Source organism: Arachis ipaensis, chromosome B9 (assembly GCF_059453495.1).
Source record: "Arachis ipaensis isolate K30076 ecotype BB chromosome B9, ASM5945349v1, whole genome shotgun sequence".
Lineage (NCBI taxonomy): Eukaryota > Viridiplantae > Streptophyta > Magnoliopsida > Fabales > Fabaceae > Arachis > Arachis ipaensis.
Window position 1 is genome coordinate 32,982,354 of NC_142444.1, and position 16,716 is coordinate 32,999,069.

At 38.9% G+C, this 16,716-nt stretch overlaps 1 non-coding gene across 1 annotated transcript; it reads left to right on the forward strand.

The window, feature by feature from the left end:
- The first annotated feature begins 2,300 nt into the window (after nt 1-2,300).
- Nucleotides 2,301-2,408, forward strand: LOC148544224 (small nucleolar RNA R71). Its single transcript, XR_015901151.1, has one exon. It is a non-coding gene; the product is annotated as a small nucleolar RNA R71 (small nucleolar RNA).
- The last annotated feature ends 14,308 nt before the right edge of the window (nt 2,409-16,716 follow it).

The following is a 16,716-nucleotide window of genomic DNA, read 5'->3' on the forward strand; positions in this document are numbered from 1 at the left end:
TGGGGTTTTATGATTGGTTTTTGGGGAAGAGTGGATGGATGTGAGTGGTGAAGAGATTATGGGAAAGAGGGTAGGATGTGATTAGTCAAGGGTATTTGGGGAAGAGTGTTCTGGAAATGTGTGAAGAGGGGAGAAAGAGAGGTGGGGTAGGTGGGGATCCTGTGGGGTCCACAGATCCTGAGGTGTCAAGGAATTCTGCTCCCTGCACCTTTCTTGCATTTAAACGCCCTCTGTGTGCCATTTCTGGCGTTTAACGCCAACTCTGCTACCTTTTCTGGCGTTAAACGCCAGGCTGATGCCCTTTTCTGGCGTTTAACGCCAACCAGACACCAGACACCCTTTTCTGGCGTTAAACGTTAGTCTGTCTGCCAATTCTAGCGTTTAATGCTCAGAATGCTACCAGACTGGGCGTTAAACGCCCATTCTGCTATCCTTACTGGCGTTTAAACGCGAGTAAGCCTGTTCTCCAGGGTGTGCTATTTTTGATGCTGTTTTTAATTCTGCTTTAATTCTACAGTTGTTTTTGTGACTCCACATGATCATCAACCTAAAGAAAACATAAAATAACAATGGAAAATAAATAAATATAATTAAATAACATTGGGTTGCCTCCCAATAAGTGCTTCTTTAATGTCAATAGCTTGACAGTGAGCTCTTAGAGAGCTTCACAGAGACTCAAAGCTTAATGGTGGCCTCCCAACACCAAACTTAGAAGTTGAGTGTGGGAGCTCTGTTTGACTCTGTATTGAGAGAAGCTTTTCATGCTTCCTCTCCATGGTTACAAAAGAAGATCCTTGAGCCTTAAACACATGGTAGTCCTCATTCAATTGAAGGACTAACTCTCCTCTGTCCACATCAATCACAGCTTTTGCTGTGGCTAGGAAGGGTCTTCCAAGGATAATGGATTCATCCTCATCATTCCCAGTGTCTAGGATTATGAAATCAGCAGGGATGTACAAGCCTTCAACCTTCACTAAGACATCCTCTACAAGTCCATAAGCCTGCTTCCTTGATTTGTCTGCCAATTCTAGTGAGAATCTTGCAACTTGTACCTCAAAGATCCCTAGTTTCTCTATTACAGAGAGTGGCATGAGGTTTATTCCTGACCCCAGGTCACACAGAGCCTTCTCAAAGGTCATGGTGCCTATGGTACAAGGTATTAAGAATTTTCCGGGATCCGGTTTCTTCTGAGGTATTTTCAGTTGAACTAAAGCATTCAGTTCATTGATGAGCAATGGAGGTTCATCCTTTCAAGTCTCATTACCAAATAACTTGGCATTTAGCTTCATGATTGCTCCTAGATACTGAGTGACTTGCTTTTCAACAACATCTTCATCCTCTTCAGAGGAAGAATAATAAGCATCAGAGCTCATGAATGGCAACAGTAAGTTCAGTGTAATCTCTATGGTCTCTGTATGAGCCTCAGATTCCTTTGATTCCTCATTAGGGAACTCCTTAGTGGTCAGTGGACATCTATTGAGGTATTCCTCACTAGAAATCACTGCCTCTTCCTCCTCTATAGGTTCGACCATTTTGTGTATATTGATGGCCTTGCACTCTCTCTTTGGATTCTCTTCTGTATTGCTTGGGAGAGTACTATGAGGGATTTCAGTAACTCTTTTACTCAGCTGACCCACTTGTGCCTCTAGATTTCTAATGGAGGACCTTGTTTCAGTCATGAAACTATGAGTGGTCTTAGTTAGATCAGAGACTATGGTTGCTAAGTCAGAGAGGCTCTGCCTAGAATTCTCTATCTGTTGCTGAGACGATGATGGAAAAGGTTTGCTATTGCCAAACCAAATTCTCCCACCATTATTATTATTGAAGCCTTGATTAGGCTTCTGCTGATCCTTCCATGAGAAATTAGGATGATTTCTCCATGAAGGATTATAAGTGTTTCCATAGGATTCTCCCATGTAATTCACTTCTTCCATTCCAGGATTCTCAGGATGATAAGCTTCTCCTTCAGAGGAGGCTTCTTTAGTACTGCCGGATGCAGCTCGCAATCCAGTCAGATTATGAGAAATCATATTGACCTGCTGAGTCAATATTTTATTCTGAGCCAATATGGCATTCAGAGTATCAATCTCAAGAACTCCTTTCTTCTGAGTCATCCCATTGTTCACATGATTTCTTTCAGAAGTATACATGAACTGGTTATTTGCAACTATTTCAATGAGTTCCTGGGCTTCTGCAGGTGTTTTCTTCAGATGAAGAGATCCACCAGCAGAGTGGTCCAGTGACATATTGGACAATTCAGATAGACTATAATAGAATATACCTAAGATGCTCCATTCTGAAAGCATGTCAGAAGGACACCTTCTGATCAATTGCTTGTATCTTTCCCAAGCTTCATAGAGGGATTCACCTTCCTTCTGTCTGAAGGTTTGGACTTCCACTCTAAGCTTGCTCATCTTTTGAGGTGGAAAGAATTTGGCCAAGAAAGCATTGACCAACTTTTTCCAAGAGTTCAGGCTTTCTCTAGGTTGTGAGTCCAACCATATCCTAGCTCTGTCTCTTATAGCAAAGGGGAAAAGCATAAGTCTGTAGACCTCGGGATCAACCCCATTGGTCTTAACAGTGTCACATATTTGCATGAATTCAGCTAAGAACTGATGAGGATCTTCCAATGGAAGTCCATAAAACTTGCAATTTTGCTGTATTAGAGAAACTAATTGAGGCTTAAGCTCAAAGTTGTTTGCTCCAATTGCAGGAATTGAGATGCTTCTTCCATATAAGTTGGACATTGGTGCAGTAAAGTCACCAAGCATCTTTCTTGCATCTCTAGCATTATTGTTGGGTTCGGCTGCCATGTCTGCTTCTTTTTCGAAAATTTCTGTAAGGTCATCTCCAGAGTGTTGTGTTTTAGCTTCTCTTAGCTTTCTCTTCAGAGTCCTTTCAGGTCCAGGATCAGCTTCAACAAGGATGTCTTTATCCCTGTTCCTGCTCATATGAAAAAGAAGAGAACAGAAAAGAAGAGGAATCCTCTATGTCACAGTATAAAGATTCCTTTATGTGAGTAGAAGAATAGAATGAAGAAGGAGGAAGAAATTCGAACACACACAGAGAGAGAGGGTTCAAATTATGAGTAGAAGAGAAGTGTTAGTAAATAAATAAAATAAATAGAAAGAGATGAGAGAGAGAGAGTATTCGAATTTTAAGAAGAGAGAGAAGAAAAATATTTTTATTTTTATTTTAATTATAAGTTAGAATTCGAAATTATTAAAAGAAATAAAATAAAATTAAAATTTAAAACAATTAGTTAATTAAAAGAAATTTTGGAAAAGTGGGGAGTTGTTTTCGAAAATGAGAAGTGAAAAAGTAGTTAGGTGGTTTTTGAAAAAGATAAGAAATAGTAAACTTTTTTTAAAATTAAAACAAACAAGTCAAGTGGTTAATTGAAAAAAATTTGAAAATCAATTTTGAAAAGATAAGAAGTTAGAAAAAGATTTTGAAATTAAAATTTTGAAAAAGATATGATTGAAATTTATTTTGAAAAAGATTAAAAAAGTGATTAAAAAGATTTGATTTTTAAAATTAAAGCTAATGACTTGGCTAACAAGAAACTAAAAGATATGATTCTAGAATTTAAAGATTGAACTTTTCTTAATAAGAAAGTAACAAACTTGAAATTTTTGAATTAAAACATTAATTGTTAGTAAAGTTTTCAAAAATATAGAATAAAAATAAGAAAAAGATTTTGAAAATTTGTTTAAAGATTTTCGAAAACATTAAAAGAAAAATGAAAAAGATTTTGAAAAATTTTGAGAAAGAATTCGAAAATATCAAAAGAAAAATGGAAAAGATTTGATTTTGAAAAGGATTTGAAAAGATAGAATTTTTAAATTGAAATTTTGACTTGATGGTGCACGAAATTGTGATTACACTTTTCACAACTCTGCACAACTAACCAGCAAGTACACTAGGTCGTCCAAGTAATACCTTTTGGTGAGTAAGGGTCGATCCCACAGAGATTGTTGGCTTGAAGCAAGCTATGGTTATTTTGTAAATCTTAGTCAAGAGATTAATGATAAGAGTGATTGTATTTATGAAAAATAAATAACATGAAATAAATAGTACTTCTGATTCAGTAATGAGAACAGACTGAGGTTCCGGAGATACTCTGTCCTCTGAATCTCTGCTTTCCTACTGCCTTCTTCTCCAAGCACGCATGGCTTCCTTCAATGGCAAGCTTTATGATCCTCTCGGATGAAAAATACCAGGTACGATCTCTGCACGGCTAATCAACTGTCGGATTTCTCGTCTCGAATGAAAAATACCATGTACAGCTACCGCACGGCTAATCATCTGTCGGTTCCCACTAGCGTCGGAATAGGACCCTTGTCCTTTTGCATACTGTCACTGCGCCCAACATTCGCAGGTTTGAAGCTCATCACAGTCATCCCTTCCCAGATCCTACTCGAAATACCACAGACAAGGTTTAGACTTTCTGGATCCCAGGAATGCCGCCAATTAGTTCTAGCCTATACCACGAAAGTTCTAACCTCCGGACTCGGTCCGTGGATCAGAAACCCAAGAGATACGCACTCAAGCTGTCGTCCAATGACTATGTTGAGCTCAGATAGAACGGAGTGGTTGTTAGGCACGCGTTCATAGGGTTGAGGATAATGATGAGTGTCACGGATCATCATATTCTCCATATTAAAGTACGAGTGAATATCTTAGAATAGAATCAAGCGTGATTGAATAGAAAACAGTAGTAATTACATTAATTCATTGAAACACAGCAAAGCTCCTCACCACCACCTATGGGGTTTAGAGACTCATGCCGTAGAAGATACAATATGAAGTGTAAAAAATGTCATAAGTTCTAAATTGAATCTCTAAAAGTAGTTTTTATACTAAACTAGTAACTTAGGTTTACAGAAAATGTGTAACTAAGTGCAGATAATGCAGAAATCCACTTCCGGGACCCACTTGGTGCGTGTCTGGGCTGAGCTTTCAAGCTTTCACGTGCATATGTCCAAAGTTGGAGTTAAACGCCAGAAAGTTTTAGGCTGACTTTGGATGCCAGTTTGGGCCATCAAACCTCAGGCAAAGTATGAACTATTATATATTTCTGGAAAGCCCAATATATCTACTTTCCAATGCAATTGAGAGCACGCTAATTGGGCTTCTATAGCTCCAGAAAATCCATTTAGAGTGCAGGAGGGTCAGAATCTAACAGCATCTGCAGTCCTTTTTCAGCCTCTGAATCAGATTTTTGCTCAGGTCCCTCAATTTCAGCCAGAAAATACCTGAAATTATAGAAAAACATACAAACTCATAGTAAAGTCTAGAAATATGATTTTTGAATAAAAACTAATAAAAATATAATAAAAAGTGACTAAATCATACTAAAAACTATGTAAAAACAATGCCAAAAGGGTATAAATAATCCGCTCATCACAACACCAAACTTAAATTGTTGCTTGTCCCCAAGCAACCAAAAATAAAATAGGATAAAAAGAAGAGAATATACAATAAATTTCAAATATCAATGAAGCTCAGTTCCAATTAGGTGAGTGTGGCTAGTGGCTTTTTGCTTCTGAACAGTTTTGGCATCTCACTTTATCCTTTGAAGTTCAGAATGATTGGCATCTATAGGAACTCAGAATTCATATAGTGTTATTGATTCTCCTAGTTCAGTTTGTTGATTCTTGAACACAGCTACTTTATGAGTCTTGGCCGTGACCCTAAGCATTTTGTTTTTCAGTATTACCATCGGATACATAAATATCCCAGAGACATAACTGGGTGAACCTTTTCGGATTGTGACTCAGCTTTGCTAGATTCCTCAGAGCTCTTAAGCACACTCTTTTTGCTTTGGACCACGACTTTAACCACTCAGTCTCAAGCTTTTCACTTGGATCTCCATGCCACAAGCACATGGTTAGGGACAGCTTGATTTAGCCGCTCAGGCCAGGATGTTATTCCTTTGGGCCCTCCTATCCATTAATGCTCAAAGCCTTGTATCCTCTTTACCCTTGCCTTTTAGTTTAAGGGGTTATTGGCTTCTTCTGCTTGCTTTTTATTTTTCTTTCTTTCTTTTTTCCTGCAAGCTTTTCACTGCTTTTTCTTGCTTCAAGAATCAATTTTATGATTTTTCAGATTATCAATAACATTTCTCTTTTTTTCATTATTCTTTCAAGAGCCAACAATTTTAACATTCATAAACAACTAATTCAAAAATATGCACTATTCAAGCATTCATTTAGAAAACAAAAAGTATTGCCACCACATCAAAATAATTAAACTAATTTCAAGATAAAATTCAAAATTCATGTACTTCTTGTTCTTTTGCAAATAAAAGCAATTTTCATTTAAGAAAGGTGAGGAATTTATGGAATCATTCATGGCTTTAAGACATATACTCTAAATTTTATTGATCATGGAATAGAAATAAGACAAAATAAACAGAAAAGCAGACAAATAATAACGAAAAAGAAATTAAAGACATGAAAATAAATGACTCTAATACTAATGCTTATGTAACTCTAAAATAGGTTTCTAATAATAAAAGTTATCACAGAGTTAGGACTCAACAACCTTTATTTTGAGAGATAGGTACTCCTTCAATCTGTGGGATGTCTGGCTCTTCAAGGATCAGCTTCTGGCACTTTAGTTCCTGTAACTCACGCCCTTGCTTCTCTTGTTCTCTAAGGAGTTTGCAGAGCATGCTGTTCTGATTCTGCTGCTCTTCTTTGAGTTGATCCATAGATTCTTGCAGCTTGTTGATAGATGCTTCTAAGCGGGTCCAATAGTCAAATTGAGGAATTTCTGGGAGGAGCTCATGCGCCCTCCTCTTGATGAGGTTGTCTTGAACTTGAGGTCCATCCATTACCCTTTTGGTGATGGGGTGTTCAACTGGGATATACTCATCCACACCTATCTGTACCCCCGCGTCCTTACATAACAAACTGATCAAGCTTGGGTAAGCCAATTTGGCTTTAGTGGATTCCTTGTTTGCAAATAAGGAAATTTCACAAGGAATTAACTGATGAACCTCCACTTCTTTTCCCAGCATAATACAGTGAATCATCACTGCTCTTTTGACAGTGACTTCAGAGTGGTTACTGGTGGGAAGTATAGATCGCCCAATGAAATCCAGCCAGCCCCTAGCAACTGGCTTGAGGTCTCCTCTCTTCAGTTGGTTTAGGACACCTTTTGAATTGGTTATCCACTTGGTTCCAGGGAGGCATATGTCCTCTAGAAATTGATCCAACTTTTTATCTTTAGCCATTCTCCTATTAAAGGATTCTGGATCATCCTGCAGTTGAGGAAGTTTGAGGACTTCTCTCACTTTGTCAAGATGGAAGTAGATAATCTTCCCTCTGACCATGGTTCGAAAAGTATGGAAGGCAGTTCCCTCCATTCTTTGCTTATCTGTCAGCCACAAATTTGCATAGAATTCCTGGATCATGTTTCTTCCCATATTCATCTCAAGATTAGCTAGGATTTTCCAGCCTCTGTTTCAAATTTGCTCTTAGATCTCCAGATATTTGTCTTCTTTCAGATCAAACTTGACTTCTAGGATTATTGATCTTCTGCACACAATTTTGAAGTAATGATATGCATGTTCTTTGGTGCAGAACCTCTCATGCATTCATTGTGGTTTTGGATTGTTTTCTTTCTTGCCTATTGTAGTGGTTTGTTTTCCTTTAGGGGCCATGATCTTGGTCAGTGATCACGGAAAATTACACCAAACTTAGAGGTTTGCTTGTCCTCAAGCAAAAGTAAAGAAAGAAGATGAATAAGTGGAGAGAAGGATTCGAATGATGGAGGAAGGGGGATGGCCGAATGTATAAATAGAGGGGAGGGAGGGAATGATTTCGAAATTTTAGAAAAAGATATGATTGAAAGATATGATTGATAAAAGATAAACATGATATGAAAAAGATGAGATTCTTTTCAAAAATTTAAAAGAAAGGAAAAAGATATGAGGAGGTTAAATCTGAATTTTGTTTATGCATCTAAGAAATAAAAGATAATATGAATGAGTTAAAAAGATTTGAAAAGAAATTGGAAAGATGAATGAGTTTTTGAAAAAGAATTGAAAAGAATTGAAAGAGAATTAAAAGAATTTATAAGGTTATGAAATTTTTTATAATGGAAATTAAAAAATGAATGTTTGTAATGTTTAGATGCAGAAAATTCAAAAAAAAAAAATGAATTGGAAATGAAATTACCTCTCCCCTAACTGTTTTGGCGTTAAACACCCAGAATGATAGCCATTCTGGCGTTTAACGCCCATCTGGTGGCCATTTTGGGCGTTTAATGCCTAGTCAGATACCTTGCCTGGCGTTAAATGCCAGAAATCCTTTCTCATTAGGCATTTTTCTGAACGCCCAGGATGCTGCTGTTTCTGGCGTTAAACGCCCAGAATGATATCTTTACTGGCGTTAAACGCCCAGAATGATAGCCATTCTTGCGTTTAACGCCCAATTTGCCTCTTTACTGGCATTTTAACGCCAGTGAGCTCTTTTTCTCTGTGATTCTTCTGTTTTATATTCTGAAACTTCATTTCCTTGACTTTTTCACTGATAAGCATTAACGAACATAATTAACAAAATTAAATAAACTTATATAATTGTTATAAACATCTAATAATGGCTGGGTTGCCTTCCAGTAAGCGCTTCTTTATTGTCTTTAGCTGGACTTTACTGAGCTTTTAAGTTAGTCTCAGCTTTGGCATTCTTGCTCAACATTGCCTTCAAGATAATGTTTGATTCTCTGTCCATTAACAATGAACTTTTTGTCAGAATCAATATCTTGAAGCTCTACACAACCATATGGTGACACACTTGTAATCACATATGGTCCCCTCCACTGGGATCTCAAAGACTCTAGAAGACAGCTTTTTGTCATGCCATCTTTTTGCTTTCTATTTATAAATTTTAGCATTTTCGAAAGCATTGAGCCTGAACTCTTCCAGCTCATTCAACTGGAGTAATCTTTTTTCTCCAGCTACCTTAGCATCAAGGTTTAGGAACCTGGTTGCCCAGTAAGCTTTGTGTTCTAGCTCCACTGGCAGATGATAGGCTTTGCCATACACAAGCTGGTATGGATAGGTCCCTATAGGAGTCTTGAATGCTATTCTGTATGCCCACAGAGCATCATCCAGACTTCTTGCCCAATCCTTTCTACAGGTACTTACAGTCCGTTCTAGGATTTGTTTTAGTTCTCTATTCGAGACTTCAGCCTGCCCATTTGTCTGTGGATGATATGGAGTCACCACTTTGTGGTTAATTCCATATCGGACCAGAGTAGAGTCAAGCTGTTTATTGCAGAAATGAGTGCCTCCATCACTGATCAGTATCCTAGGGACACCGAACCTGCTGAAGATATGCTTCTGGAGGAACTTCATTACTGTCTTAGTATCATTAGTGGGTGTTGTAATTGCCTCCACCCATTTAGATACATAGTCTACTGCCACCAGAATATAAGCGTTTGAATATGATGGTGAGAAAGGCCCCATGAAGTCAATACCCCATACATCAAATAACTCAATCTCTAAGATCCCTTATTGAGTCATGGCATAACCATGAGGCAGATTACCAGCTCTCTGGCAATTGTCACAGTTATGTACGAACTCTCGGGAGTCTCTATAGAGAGTAGGCCAGTAGAAGCCACATTGGAGAACCTTAGTGGTTGTTCGCTCACCTCCAAAGTGTCCTCCATATTGTGATCCATGGCAATGCCATAGGATCTTCTGTGCCTCTTCTCTAGGCACACATCTGCGGATTACTTCGTCTGCACACCTCTTAAAGAGATATGGTTCATCCCACAAGTAGTACTTTGCATCAGAAATCAATTTTTTCATTTGTTGCTTACTGTACTCTTTGGGTATGAATCTCACAACTTTATAGTTTGCGATGTCTGCAAACCATGGTAATTCCTGAATGGCAAAGAGTTGCTCATTCGGAAAGGTTTCAGAGATCTCAGTAGGAGGGAGGGACGCCCCTGCTACTGGTTCTATCCGGGACAGGTGATCTGCTACCTGGTTCTCTGTCCCTTTTCTGTCTCTTATTTCTATATCAAACTCTTGCAGAACCAACACCCATCTAATGAGTCTGGGTTTTGAATCTTGCTTTGTGAGGAGATATTTTAGAGCAGCATGGTTAGTGTACACAATCACTTTTGACCCCACTAAATAAGATCTGAACTTGTCAATGGCATAAACCACTACAAGTAACTCCTTTTCTGTGGTTGTGTAATTCTTCTGCGCATCATTTAAAACACGGCTAGCGTAATAAATGACATACAGAAGCTTGTTATGCCTCTGTCCCAATACTGCACCAATGGCATGATCACTGGCATCACACATTAGTTCAAATGGTAATGTCAAGTCTGGTGCAGAAATGACTGGTGCTGTGACCAGCTTAGCTTTCAGAGTTTCAAACGCCTGGAAACACTCCGTGTCAAAGACAAATGGTATGTTAGCAGCTAGCAAATTGCTCAGAGGTTTTGCTATTTTTGAAAAATCCTTTATAAACCTCCTATAGAATCCTGCATGCCCCAGAAAGCTTCTGATTGTCCTAACATTGGTAGGTGGTGGTAATTTTTCAATAACCTCTACCTTAGCTTGATCCACTTCTATTCCCTTGTTCGAAATTTTGTGCCCAAGGATAATTCCTTCAGTCACCATAAAGTGACATTTTTCCTAGTTTGAAACCAGGTTAGTCTCTTGGCACCTTTTCAGAACAAGTGCTAGATGGTCAAGACAGGAGCTGAATGAATCTCCAAATACTAAGAAGTCATCCATGAAGACTTCTAGAAACTTCTCTACCATATCAGAGAAAATAGAGAGCATGCACCTCTGAAAGGTTGCAGGTGCATTGCACAGACCAAATAGCATTTTTCTGTAGGCAAATACTCCAGATGGACATGTGAATGCTGTTTTCTCTTGGTCCTGAGGATCTACTGCAATTTGGTTGTAACTTGAATAGCCATCCAAAAAGCAGTAGTATTCATGACCTGCTAGTCTTTCTAGCATCTGGTCTATGAATGGTACAGGAAAATGATCCTTTCTAGTGGCTGTATTGAGCCTTCTGTAGTCAATACACATACGCCACCCTGTAACTGTTCTTGTAGGAACCAGTTCATTCTTTTCATTATGAACCACTGTCATGCCTCCCTTTTTGGGAACAACTTGGATAGGGCTCACCCAGGGGCTATCAGAAATAGGATAAATAATCCCAGCCTCTAGTAACTTAGTGACCTCTTTCTGCACCATCTCCTTCATGGCTGGATTTAGCCGCCTCTATGGTTAAACCACTGGCTTAGCATCATCCTCCAATAGGATTTTGTGCATGCATCTTGCTGGGCTAATGCCCTTAAGATCACTTATAGACCACCCAAGAGCTGTCTTGTGTGTCCTTAGCACCTGAATTAGTGCCTTCTCTTCCTGTGGCTTTAAAGTAGAGCTTATGATCACTGAAAAAGTGTCATCTTCTCCCAGAAATGCATATTTCAGGGATAGTGGTAGTGGCTTGAGCTCAGGTTTAGGAGGCTTATCCTCTTCTTGAGGAGTTTTCAGAGGTTTTTCTGTTCTCTCTGGTTCCTCCAGGTCAGGCTGAACATCTTTAAAAATGTCATCTAGCTCTTATTCGAGACTCTCAGTCATATTGACCTCCTCCACCAAGGAGTCAATAATATCAGCGCTCAGGCAGTTTTTTGGTGTGTCTGGATGCTGCATAGCTTTGACAGCATTCAACTTAAACTCATCCTCATTGACTCTCAGGGTTATCTCCCCTTTTTGGACATCAATAAGGGTTCGTCCAGTTGCTAGGAAAGGTCTTCCTAGAATGAGAGTTGCACTCTTGTGCTCCTCTATTTCCAGCACTACAAAGTCAGTAGAAAAGGCAAACAGCCCAACCTTGACAATCATGTCCTCAATTATGCTTGATGAAATCTTAATGGAGCCATCAGCAAGTTGGAGGCATATCTGGGTTGGTTTAACTTCATCAGTCAAACCAAGCTTTTTGATGGTGGATGTAGGTATTAGGTTGATACTTGCTCCAAGATCACATAGAGCTGTCTTGGTACAAGAACCCTCTAATGTGCATGGTATCATAAAGCTTCCAGGGTCCTTAAGCTTCTCTGGTAAGCTTTTCAGAATGACTGCACTGCATTCTTCAGTGAGGTAAACTTTTTCAGTTTCTCTCCAATCCTTCTTATGACTTAAGATCTCTTTTATGAACTTAGCATAAAAGGGTATTTGCTCAAGTGCCTCTGCAAATAGAATCTTTATTTCAAGAGTCCTGAGATGGTCTGCAAAGCGGGCAAATTGTTTATCCTGTTCCGCTTGGCGGAGTTTCTGAGGATAAGGCATCTTGGCTTTGTATTCTTCAACCTTGGTTGCTGCAGGTTTATTTCCTACAGAAGTGGTTGGAGAAGCCTGCTTAAGGGGGTTGTTATCAGCACTTGCATGTGTCTGATCCCTTATTGGCGTTTGAAATAAAGATTGCTACCCTTTTCTAGCGTTTGGACGCCAGAACTGGCCATCCCTTGGGCGTTTAACGCCACTTTCTTACCCTTTTCTGGCGTTTGAATGCCAGAATCATTCCTCTCTGGGCTCTTACTGTCCTCAGAGGGATTTTGGGCAGTGGGTTGGTCATTTTCTGTTAGTTGTTCCTTTCTTGGCTTCCTACTGCTTTGAATTGAGACATTCAATGTCTTTCTACTCCTTAATTGAACAGCTTGGCATTCTTCTGTTATCTATTTAGATAGCTGATGTCTTGTCTGATTCAGGTGTTTTTCCATATTCTCATTAGCATCTTTGGTTTCTTGCAGCATTTCTTTAAATTCTGCTAACTGTTTTGTTATAATAAGCAATTGCTGATTGAGTTCAGCAACTTGTTCTTGAGGACTAAGTTCAGTGGATACTGCATTAGCTTCTTCTTTCATGGAGGACTCACTATTGAAGTATAGATATTGATTTCTTACAACTGTATCAATGAGCTCTTGAGCCTCTTCAATTGTCTTTCTCATATGTATAGATCCACTAGCTGAGTGGTCTAGAGACATTTGGGCCTTTTCTGTAAGCCCGTAGTAAAACATGTCTAACTGTACTCATTCTGAAAATATTTCAGAGGGGCATTTTCTTAGCATCTGATGCCAAGGCATCTTAGGCTAGTTTCACTAGCCTTTTTCTTTTATTTTTAGTTGTTTTATGCATTTTCTTGAGCCTTAAGTAATCATTTGGGCCAAATAGTCATGCTTGTCTTAAATCATTCAACATGAAGATTTTGATGCAAATTCCATGAGTTTTTAGTTATATTACTTGAATGCTATGAATGGAAGATTTCTCATGAAATTTTGCAAGACTTTGATGCAATTGTTTGGATGATTTCAGGGAAGAAGAGGCTAAGCAAGGAAGCAACAAAATCAATAAAGGAAGCTTGAATATCAAATGTGGAGTTTAAGTTCCAGTTTAAGCCTAAACTGGAGTTTAAACGCCAGAATCATGAAGGCTAAGAAATGCTAGAATTGAAGTTTAACCTCCAGTTTAACCTTAAACTGGAGGTTAAACGCCAGAATGAAAAGTCTCACCAAAGAAGCATTCCACGTTTAACCTCCAGTTTGACCTCAAACTGGAGGTTAAACGCCAGAATGATAATGCCACTCAGGAAGGAGTTCCACGTTTAACCTCCAGTTTAACCTTAAACTGGAGGTTAAACGCCAGAATGGGAAAAGCACCAGGGAGCCATTTCCACGTTTAAGCTCCAGTTTGACCTCAAACTGGAGCTTAAACGTGTTCGACCAAGTTTTCTCCTCCAGGGTTGCTCTCTCCATTTCCACGTTTAAGCTCCAGTTTGACCTCAAACTGGAGCTTAAACGTGTTCGACCTCCAGGGCTACCTTTTCCATTTCCACGTTTAAGCTTCAGTTTAACCTTAAACTGAAGCTTAAACGTGTTATATGGAACAGCTTGACCATGCCTTCTTCAAACATAAATAACTTGAGCTACAAAACTCCAAATGAGGTGATTCCAAATGCATTGGAAAGAAGACATCTAGAGCTTTCCAAGAATATATGGCATGCATGGTGGATACTAAAAATTGAGGGAGAAAATAGCCCCGTAATGTGCATAGAAGAGCATAGTACCAACATGCAATCAGGCTAGCTGACCTCTTCACCTTCCATGGAGTATAACTCGAGTTGTAGAGATCCAATTGAGGTGCTTCCAGTTGCGTTAGAAAGCTGACATCCATAGCTTTCCAACGAGGTATAATAGTCTATATTTGGCATCAAATTGGCAAGGTTGACAAGAGAACAAAGTGACGACTCAAGAAAGGGGGTGCAACATTTGAGTGTAGTTTAATGGATCATTATCCTTTTTGGATCAATTATGTCACTCAGCCCTTCAAGCAAGCAAGGCCCATCAACAACACCAAATCAAGGCCACAAGAATCATCTAGAATAGTTTATTTTCATTTGATTGTAATTTGCTTTGAATTTCATTTTCATTTTGTAATTTAGGGAGCCTATTTAAAGGCCTTAGTTTCTGCATTTGAAGGGGGGGGGATTGAAGGGGAATCCAGCCCCTGAGGGGGACGGACTTTTACTTTCACTTTTAGCTAGTTTTCCTTTTCTTTGTAATTGAATTCAGAGCTATGATTCACTAAACCCCCTTTCATTGGGTTAGGGAGCTCTATTGTAATTCAATGAATCAATAATAGTTTATCTTCTTCTTCAATCTTTTCTCTTGAATTTTGTTAGAAAGCTTCTCGATCTAATTCCATTGAGTAGTTGTCTTGGGAAAGAAACTACTCATACTTGGAATCCTTCGGAGCCTTGGGAAAGGAATGGAGGATTCATGCTAGAGAAGCTTTCTCACAGTGAATTGGATTGGGGTTTGGATGGATATTGTGACATGTAATCCTACCAAATTGTGGTTCATGAAATTGTGTGGTATAATCAGTGATCAAGCATCATCTCTTCTTATGAACATTTAAACCAAGGGATTGGGAATTTGTTCGTTTTTAGAGAGAATTGGTGAGCCAAGGGATTGGGATCCAATCATATAAGATTGCCAAGCAAAATTCAATGAACGCATTGGTTGAGGAAGAGATAAACATGTTTTGATTCGGAGATCTCAATATCTCCTATAACCCAATGAATTCCCCATTTCTGATTTCCACTTTCTCTTTACATTCTGCTACTCAATTCATGCAATCACCCCCATTCCCTTTTAATTTCAGCAATTTAGTTTCTGCTCTTTAATTCATGCAATTTAAGATTCCGCCATTTCAATTTCTTGTCATTTACTTTTCCCGCCAATTTTACATTCCGCAATACTCATCTCAATCTTGATTCCGCTCAACTAGAACACACTTCTAATCCGAATTGCTCACCCAACCAATCCTTGTGGGATTCGACCTCACTCTATTGTGAGTTTTTACTTGACGATAACCGGTGCACTTGCCGGAAGGAATTTTGCCGATCGTGCAATTTCCTAAATCATAGCATAACTAGTTTATGTGCATCAAGTTTATGGCGCCGTTGCCGGGGATTGGTTTTCGATTGACAATTCTCAAATTGGAAGTTAACTAGATTGAGAAATTTTTCTTTTCTTTTGTTAATAGTTTTTGTTTCAGTTTATTACTGCTAATTTCTGCAAATTTTAATTTGTTTTCTTTGCTTATTCACTTGTTAGCATACTAACCACTAGCTGTTTGTGATATTGCCTCACTATGGGATTTCCACTATCTTTGGATGAGTATTGTTTGAGACTGAGCACATTGCAAAAAAGAAAGAAGTATCCATCATCTTTTGGTCAATCAAAATTCATGAGAAACTCTCCACCACCACAGAATGATTCATGTTATTATGCTCATGGTGGGTGGGAGTATCAGGGACAGGAAACGGGGTACTTCCCAGAGCCACAAAATGGTCCATGTTTTGGTGAATTTGATCACTACTCAAGTTGTGGCTGGGAAGATCAAAACCAAAGAGATTTCACTTATTCACACCCCATTCATCAAGGGCCATCACCTCTGAATTATCCAACCTCACCTCCTAGTTTTACATATCCAAATTCTTCATCACTTGAGCATTTCTCAGCACAAAATTCCTTCTCAAATTCATACAATTCATTTCACTTTCCACAAGACTCATTCCACTACACACAAGAGTCATACCACTACCAACACTCCAACCAAAGACTCTATCAGCCCACACAAAACACATACTCCCAACCACCATATCACAGCCAAGATAATCAACCTCATCAACCCAATCCGAACCAACAATTTCAAGATCAATTAAACAGGATAGAAGGAATGCTTGCAACTATGGGCAGAGATGTGGCAGATTTGAAAGGCTTTAAGGAAGAATTGATATCCAACTTACAAAATCATGGTGCTGCCATTCAAAAGCTAGAAGCACAAATTGGATATCTATCAAAGCAAATCCCTACCCACAATTCTTCTAGTGATACCATGGCAAACCCAAGGGAGGAATCAGAAGAACAAGAAAGGGAGAAAGTCAATCAAGGGAGATCACACTCCAATGACACAGAAAGTTGCAAAGAGGAAGGGTTCATTGAACCACAAATTCAGGAAGCTTTTGATGAACAGGATACTCCAACTGTCCAACAACAACCAAGTTCTGAGATCAAGGATGTGAAGGCAGTAGAAACAAGCACCAAAATGAGGATTGTGACCGAGAAACAAAGGACCATATCCATGAAGAAGAGAAGGTCGAAGAACAA